Source organism: Macadamia integrifolia, unplaced genomic scaffold, assembly GCF_013358625.1.
Source record: "Macadamia integrifolia cultivar HAES 741 unplaced genomic scaffold, SCU_Mint_v3 scaffold2168, whole genome shotgun sequence".
Taxonomy (NCBI): domain Eukaryota; kingdom Viridiplantae; phylum Streptophyta; class Magnoliopsida; order Proteales; family Proteaceae; genus Macadamia; species Macadamia integrifolia.
In genome coordinates, this window is record NW_024868553.1 from 94,188 (window position 1) to 103,155 (window position 8,968).

An 8,968-nucleotide genomic window follows, 5' to 3' on the forward strand; every position below is an offset into this window, starting at 1 on the left:
CATGATCTGGCACACAACGTCTGATAATTTGGTTAGGACAAACTTTTAAAAGATAAGGACCATCCCAAAAGAAATACTTAACTTGGAAAAGGAATTGATACTTATCTTGGGTGGACCAGTGATCCGGAGTCACATCTGAAACTAGGAAGTTGGCAATGTCAGCAAACCATGATTCACTGCACACTGCAAGTAACTGTTCATCTGAAAAATTCTCGTTGATTGAAGAATTGATAGTCAAGGAATTGGGAAACCGGAATAAATGGTCTACAACTAGGTTTTCAACTCCTTTCTTATCCCTAATTTTCGAATCAAACTCTTGCAAAAGTAAAATCCACCTAATGAGACGGGCTTTGGCATCATTCTTCTGAACAAGGTATCTAAGAGCGGAATGATCAGTGTACACCACCACATGTGACCCAACTAAGTAAGACCAAAACTTTTCTAGCGCAAACACAACAACTTAAAATTCTTTTTTAGTGGTTGTATAATTGAGTTGTGCATTATTTAGGGTCCTACTAGCATGGTAAATGACAGTGGGTAGCTTATCAATCTTTTGACCCAAAATCGCTCTTATAGCAAAATCTGAAGCATTACACAATAGTTCAAAAGGTTCAGTCCAAATAGGTGGTTGAACAATGGGTGCATTAATCAACTCCCTCTTAAGTTGCTTGAAGGATTCTAGGAACTCTTTAGAAAACTCAAAAGTTTTATCTTTGGCAAGTAGTGCAGTGAGCGACCGGGCTAACTGACTAAAGTTCTTGATAAACCTTCTGTAGAAGCCATCATGGCCCAGCAAAGATCGGACGTCCTTAAAAAATTGGGGAGGTGGTAAATTATCAATTAAATCCACTTTAGCTCTATCTACCTTAATTCCCTCCTTTGATACTACATGGCCTAAAACAATATCAGAATTAATCATAAAATGGCATTTCTCTTGATTCAAAACCAAATCCTTAGATATGCATCTTTTCAAAACTAGAGAAAGATGGTGAAAACACTCATAATGAGAATTCTCATGAATTGAAAAGTCATCCATAAATACTTCTAAGACTTTTTTGACCATGTCAGAAAAGATGCTCATCATGCATCATTGAAACGTAGTAGGGGCATTGCAAAGCCCAAAGGGCATATGCCTTTAAGCAAATGTTCCATACATGCATATAAAAGTGGTCTTATGTTGGTCATCTAAAGCAATTGAGATCTGGTTATAGTTGGAATATCCAGTACGAAAACAATAGTATTCATGTCCAGCTAACCTCTGTAACATTTGGTCAATGAATGACAATAGGAAGTGGTCCTTCCAAGTTGCTGCATTAAGTTTCCTGTAGTCTATACACAGTCTCCACCCTGTTTGGACACGGGTTTGAAAGTTTGTTATTGATATTAGGAACTACAATAACACCAGACTTCTTAGGCACTACGTGAACTGGGCTTACCCATTGGCTATCAGAAATATGATAAATTATTCCATGATCCAAGCACTTTAGGATCTCTTTCTTAATGGCTTCCATCATCACTGGATTAGCTCTTCTTTGCGGTTTCGTGGATGGTTTGGAATCCTCTATAAGATATATATTATGTTACACAATAGAAGGGCTTATACCCTTGATATGCGCCATGGTCCAACCTAGGGCTTCCTTATTGTCTTTTAACACTTTGAGTAATTCCTCTTCTTGGCTAGAAGTCAAACATGAAGAAATTATTATTGGAAGAGTCTGGTTAGGCCTTAGGAAAGCATATCTCAAATTAGATGGCAACTCCTTAAGATCTAGCTTAGGGGGCTCCACTATAAAAGGTTTGGGAATGGAATTAGAAGGGGGTCCTAGGGGCTCCATAGGTGTGTGAAGAATCAAGACTTTAAAAAAGAAATTTTCACTATAATTATCCAACTCATTCATACATTCTTGAAATTCTGAATCAAAATAAATATCAAAGTTCGTAATTAAATCATCAAAAAAATCTAGAAAATCCTCAAGCATATTGATCTCTTCTTTTATATCTGGTTGCTTGCCTATCCTAAACATGTTAAACTCAATAGTTTGGTTACCAAAAGATATCCTTAAGAAACCATTCCGACAATTGATTAATGCATTACTGGTAGTTAGGAATGGTCTTCTTAGAATTATTAGGATCTCATCCTTGGTTGATAAGGGCTTGGTATCTAACACAATGAAATCAACAAGGAAAATAAATTCCCCCACCTTAAGTAAGACATCCTCAACCATCCCTTTAGGAATCTTAATAGACTTATCTGCGAACTAAAGATTCACACTTGTGCTAGGTCAAGTAAGGCATGCTTAATGTAGGTGTTGCCTATGACACAAGTTCTGGTAGGGCTCTCTGGATCCTTGTACTTGACGGCTATAGGTTGAGTAATTATGAAACTAATGTTACCTGTCAAGAACGCCTTTTTGGGTACACTAGTGATACATTTGTGAGTATACAAATCTTTTAGGACCGTTGCATAGGTGGAGATCTGGGATATGACATCCTAAAGAGGGATTCTCACTTCTACCTTTTTGAAGACTTCTAAAATCTTGTCCATGGAAGCAATCTTCTTTTTGTTTATCAAGCGATTAGGAAAGGGGACAGGGGTAGCATAAGGACTATTAGGGATTTGCTCTTTTTCAGAAGAATCATTTTTGGTTTCCTCAACCAAATCATCTTTAGTTGCTATAGGTTCATCAGACGAACCTGGCACAAGATACACATTTATGTCCTCAATAGAAAGAGAGTTAAAAAGAATAAGAGATAAGAAAGCTTTAGGAACACTCTGTTGGTACTCTCAACCACTCCTAAGGGCATAAATAGTATGGCATCAGTTGGAGGGCCCTTGTTGGGTCTGACCTTATACTACATTCAATGGCGCATTAGTTGGTGTTTGTGAACTAATAGGTTGATGCCTAGGGTTAGGCTCTGGTTGACTGAGCAATGTTTCCTTCTCCTCTCACGTAGAATTGAGACAACTTCGGTGAGTTCTCTCATAAGATTTTGGTGGCTTATCATGAGGAGGGCCATATTCTTTTCTAAGTCACTTATTCTACTTGCATCTCCAGTGTTGGTAAACCTAGGGGGTTGTTGATAAGATGATAGGAGAGGGGGCCTAGGAAAACTAACCTGAGGTCAAACATTTGGCCTGGGAAAAGTATTTTGGGCAAAAGGTTGTTGTGCAAAGGGAGGCCTTTGGGGTCCAGGTTGACCTAGATTATGGAAACTGGAAGGCTCTGCTTGGTTGCCCTAGTTCCAGGAGAAATTTGGGTGATTTCTCCACCCTGGATTATAAGTGTTACTATATGGATTTTTCTGATATAAAACATTAACACTGTTATTGAAAGTTCCCCCAAAGGTGTTGGGACATTCTTTTATAAAATGTCCAGGGGACTGGCACCAACTGCACATCTTAACTAAATTGATTGATGATGGCTCTTTACGAACAATAGCCTCAATAGTTTTGATTAGACTATTCAATTGGGCTTCCTTGGCTACTAACCCATCCACAAAATATCATTTCCCTTCTATGTTTATTTCACTTTCTTGGGTTAATTCCCACTCATGGGTTTTGTTAGCTAAGTTAAGTAAGAATTCCTATGCCTTTCCTTCATCTATAAAGGATGTGAATCCCCCAGGGCACATAGACTCTATCATTTGTTTAGTTGGCTAGTTAATACCCTCATAAATTATTTGACATACATGCCATAAGTCTAGGCCATAGTGAGGGCATTCCTGGAGTAGACCATTGAATCTCTCCATAAGTTTAGAAAAGGACTCACTAGACTTTTTCCTAAACTGAAGGATATCACTTCTAAGCTTATTGGTCTAGTGAGTTAGAAAAATCTTCTTAAGGACAGCAACTATGAATTGTTCCCATGTGGTTATGGAATTTATGAGTAACCCATACAATCACTTCTTAGCTTGGTCTTTCAATGCAAAAGTGGTGAACCTAAGCTTAATAGCATCATTTGAAAGTTGTTGGATTTTAATTAGAACACATACCTCTTCAAATTCCCTGAGGAATAGGTATGCATCCTTAGTAGTCAACCCATAGAAGTGGGGCAACATAGTGATGTACTAAGATTTGAGCTCAAAATTATTACCCTGAGCTTGTGGTAGAACTGTGCAAGAAGGTTGTGTCGTTCTAGCAGGGTAGAACCTATCTTTTGAAGTAGGCAGAGGGGGTTGTGGTGGATGGTTTTGCTATTGGTCTAGGTCTCCCATAATGAAAGGTATTGATGAGAGTATACGTATAGGATCTCTACTTGTTGGATTTCTTTTGATTCACATTATTACGTACCCACCCAACACTTATACAATAGGACACTATCCACAGCTAGAATAAGACAAGCACAAAACAATGAAAAAATTTTTGATTTTTTGAGTTTTTAATTTTTTTCTGGGAGCTTACCGGCAGGGACCCAGGGTTGCTCAATTCCTGAGGTACTGCTACAGGGCGAAACATGTCTTTACATACTGTGAGGCTTGGCGACCTCCATCGATACAACTATTATTGCAATTTATTCTTCTTAGGAATTCAATAAATGATGAAAGAAAAAGAAAATAAAGCACTCCGATTTATTAAAAGAAAGTAAAAAATAATATGGAACTATCTCCCCAATAACGGCGCCAAAAACTTGTTTGAGATTTGAAAGTAACCGCAAGCGTAATCGTAGCTACGTGTTGAACACAAGGAGGCAATCACTTTATTTTTAGCTTCTTCTAGTAACGCGAAAGTGTATGGATTGATGATTGTGATCTACTTCTACCTACCACCCTAAAACACATGCATCTAAAAGAATGTCCTAACCGACATAACTAGGGAAATTGGAATTGCAATTGAAATTAAAAACATAACCATTCATCATCTAGAAACTTAAATAATTAAAGAAATGCAATAAAAATCTATAAAAGAAAAGTTTTGAAATAAAATAAAAGGGGAATAAAGCTATAGAGAGGCACACAAGTAGGTATCTCTACTTAGCCCGAGCGATGCACCATAAATAATACGAGCTTTCCTACTTGACAAGAGAGTACTCTTACAAGGGCTTATCTACTTAGCTTTAGGGAAAGAGATGCAGTATAAATAATAAAAGTAAAAGATAGTTCCATAGCTAGAGAGGGGTAAAGCCAACACATAGTCTAGCCAAGGACCTTGGGGAAAGGGAAAGCATCAAAGTAAAACTGAAAATTAAAATCCTAAGTTAAGAATGAATGGGTAGTGTAAGGGTAGTAGCCGAAGATCTCTCCTTCACCTTTGTGGGGGGGGGGGAAGACTTGCATTCGGCCCTCTCTCCTCTCATTCTCTTTCTTAGGGAGCCTATGTCGTGTGTACTTATCCATGGGCCCCGCACCGCCTTACCACCGCTCGGAGATACGTGGGGACCTATTTCACAGGATTATAGGGGTCATCATTGAGACGGAGATTTGATAATGGTCCAATATGAGGGATTGGGTATGTAAAAGGGTTTGGAGTCACCACCTAGGATTATGGGCTTAGGACCCGGGGGTGGGCCCAATTCCTAAGAAAATGGCTCGAAAGTTGGTATGGTCTAGAGATTTAGGGTACATGTCAGGTTGTAGAATTAGAAAGGTGTTAGGCACCCAATCTACCTGGTTCAACTGGTCTTCCTACTAAATGATTGAGAATGAACATTTTCCATAATTATTCCTATTCCGCATGTATCGCTAAGTTATCATACAAATGTACATTGATTGAATTTAAATAATTATGTACACTAAAATAAAGTCGATATAAAATCTATATTATGCTAATTTGGGTGAGAAATTATACCTGAGCTTGACCCCTATTTCGGGTTAAGAGGAGTGGACCCCTGATTAGTGCTGGCACAAACTTTCTTATGGATTCTCCCGGCTCAAGGGAAGATGGTCTTGACCTCCAACTTCCTTTTTCAATAGATGCTGACTGTGGTAATATTCAGATAGAGTTTTGGCTAGGAATGGTTATTTTTGGGCTGTAGACTGAGGTGTCTATTTGGTAGAGCTTCCGCTAGGGATGGGCTACTTCTGGATATTGGCTGAGGTGACGTTTCGATAGAGCTTCTGTTGGTGACAGGCCATAGGAGGGTTAGGTTGAGGTGGCACTTTGGCAGAGCTTCCGCTGGGGATAGGCTATGGGAGGGTTAGGCTGAGGTGGTTCTCTAGCAGAGCTTCTGCTAGGAATAGGCTAACTCAAAGGATTGAAGAAACTCAAATAATTGAGGAACTTTGAAGGCCCGAAGAACACTTTGAATCTATGAAGATCATTTCGAAGACTTGAAAAACCTCAAAGGGGGGGAGTCTAAGGTGAAGTTTCTCCTACACAAAATGCTCACTCAAAAATTCAGATAATTGAAGAAGGCCTGAAGAACACTTCGAATCTTTTGAAGATCTCTCCGAAGACTTGACGAACCTCAATAGGGGAGGGGAGGGGAGGGGAGGGGAGGAGAGAGGGTAGGTCTTCTCTACAAGGGATGCTCACTAGGAGGCTTGAGTGTTAAAAATCAAAGGGAGGGGGGCATTTATAGATTTTCTGAACCAATGGGGAGGAAAGAGGCATTTCCTTGGCCAATGGGGTTAAAAATTAAATTTCTTTGGCCATGGGTTTAAAAAGTGAATTTTCTTAACCAGTGGAGTAAAAAAATAAATTTTTAGGCCAATGGGGTGAAGGGTGAATTTCTTTGGCCATTGGGGTGCAAAGATGATTTTTTGGGCCAATGGGAGGTCACGATGTAGGGTACGCTAGTGGGGCAGTGTGGAGTACACAAGCAGGTGAAGAAGGGATCTCCTTAAAAAATCGATCATTTGAGTGAGGATTTCGATCATCAACAGGGGCACGGGGCAGCTGGCAGGGGTGCCAGGCAACTGGAAGGGGCATGGGGGACCTGGCGGGGATGTCGGGGACCTAGTAGGTGCACTGGGGGTCTGGCGAGAGCACCAAAGACCTGGTAGGGGCGTTGGGGACTTGGCAGGGGTGCCAGACAGTTGGTGGGGGCACTAGGCTACTGGCGGGTGCACACCAGAATGTGTGAGGCCGGGGCTGGTGCATGTCGGGTGCACAAGGTTGGGCAAGTCTGGTGCACATAAGGGCACACAAGTCTGTGGGGTGATCGCTTTCATGGGTGGGATTTGGATGTTCATGGCCAAGTGTGGGTGCTTATATGGGCAAGGTTTGGGTGTTTATGGCAAGGTGTGGGTGCTTGCATAGGCGGGGTTTGGGTGCTCATGGCAAGGTGTGGGTGCTTGCATTAGCGGGGTTTGGGCGCTCATGGCAAGGTGTGGGTGTTTGTATGGGTAGGGTTTGGGTGTTCAAGGTGTATCTTCTAGGAATGATTGTGGGAGATCCTATGGTCCAATTTTGACATACCAAATATCATTGGAATTGTGATTCTAAGTACTATCCATCCATACGGTCACTTTGGACCAAATTCCTTCGTATATAAAGAAGACATAATTGGACCCTCCTTTTCTCTCGCACTGGATTTCTAGGGTTTTTAGGTGAGTATGGAATGCTTCTGGGTTGGGTTACCATAGTCAGTTGTCATCTCTGTCTACCAGTAGTGGGAGGTTGCATCCACGATCCATGAGTCATCATAGCCGAGGGTGGGTGATAAAATTGGGTGTCTACAAAATGCCCCTCTTTGGCCGAGGCCTGTACCTACAATTGAAGGGCAAATAAAAGAATGGCCACATTTTTTCACCCAGAGCATGTACTGCCCTCATCTTGCTTAAGGACAACAGAGGTACAAATGCAACAGGTAATATCTTCTAACTACTCCAAGTTTAGAATCTTACCTGGGCCATCGATTGTAGGAAAGAAATTTGAACCCTTTCAATCCTGTAGAAGATGTTAGTATCTGACCGTTTGCAGAGATTTGAGCCCTCCCTACAAAAGATGTTAGTATCTAATTTGGTTCTTGAGCCATCGTTTGCAGAGATTTGAGCCCTCCCTGTAAAAAATGTTAGTATCTGAGTTTGTTCTTGAGCCATCATTAGTAGAGATTTGAGCCCTCCCTGCAAAAGATGTTAGTATCTAATTTGGTTCTCTTGCAGAGATTTGAGCCCTCCCAACAAAAGATGTTAGTATCTAACTTTGTTCTTGAGCCATCATTTGTAGAGATTTGAGCCCTCCCTGTAAAAGATATTAGTACTTGATCTTGTTCTTGTCTCCCAAGGCTGGGTCTTTTGAACCAATCTAGGCAATTCTTGGTCTCTTTAGACTAGGTCTTTCGAATCAGTCTAAGCAAATGGTCTTGTCTAAGGAGACTAGGTCTTTCAAACCGAACTAAGCAAATGGTCTTGTCTCCTTAGACTAGGTCTTTTGAACCAGTCTAAGCAATTCTTGTCTCCCTATGCTAGGTCTTTCGAACCAGTCTAGACAATTCTTGTCTCCCTAGGCTAAGTCTTTCGAACCAGTCTAGGCTATCTAGCTTCTCTAGGCTGGATCTTTTGAACCAATCTAGGTTGTTTGGTCTCTCTAGGCTAGGTCTTTCGAACCAATCTAGGAAATTCTTTGGTCTTAGGCCATTATGGCCGTGGGATTAGGTATCTTGATCTAAGGAGTTTGGACCACTTGGGACCGATGAAGATAAAATTGGGCCTCTAAGGTCCGGCTCAATGATTTGATCATTTGATTTTTGATTTTGATCCTTTTATTATTTTGATTTATTGATTTTTATCTTTGATTCTTTGACTCTTTGATTTTTTACCCTTGATTTTTTATTTTTTTTTATTCTTTTTTGGATTGTTGATTTTGATCTTTTTTGGATTTTTGATCTTTGATTTTTGACTCTTGATTCTTGACCTTTGATTTTTTATTTGAACTTTGAAATTTGAAATTTGATTTGAATTTGATTTTTGATTTTTGACTCTTGATTCTTGACCTTTGATTTTTTATTTGAACTTTGAAATTTGAAATTTGAAATTTGATTTGAATTTGATTTTTGATTTTTGAATTTTGTTTTGTTTTGTTTTGTTT

General features: G+C 40.0%; 1 non-coding gene across 1 annotated transcript; it reads left to right on the forward strand.

Moving 5' to 3' along the window:
• Positions 1-3,703: 3,703 nt before the first annotated feature.
• Positions 3,704-3,810, forward strand: LOC122065973. The gene has a single exon (XR_006136172.1). It is a non-coding gene; the product is annotated as a small nucleolar RNA R71 (small nucleolar RNA).
• Positions 3,811-8,968: the final 5,158 nt, after the last annotated feature.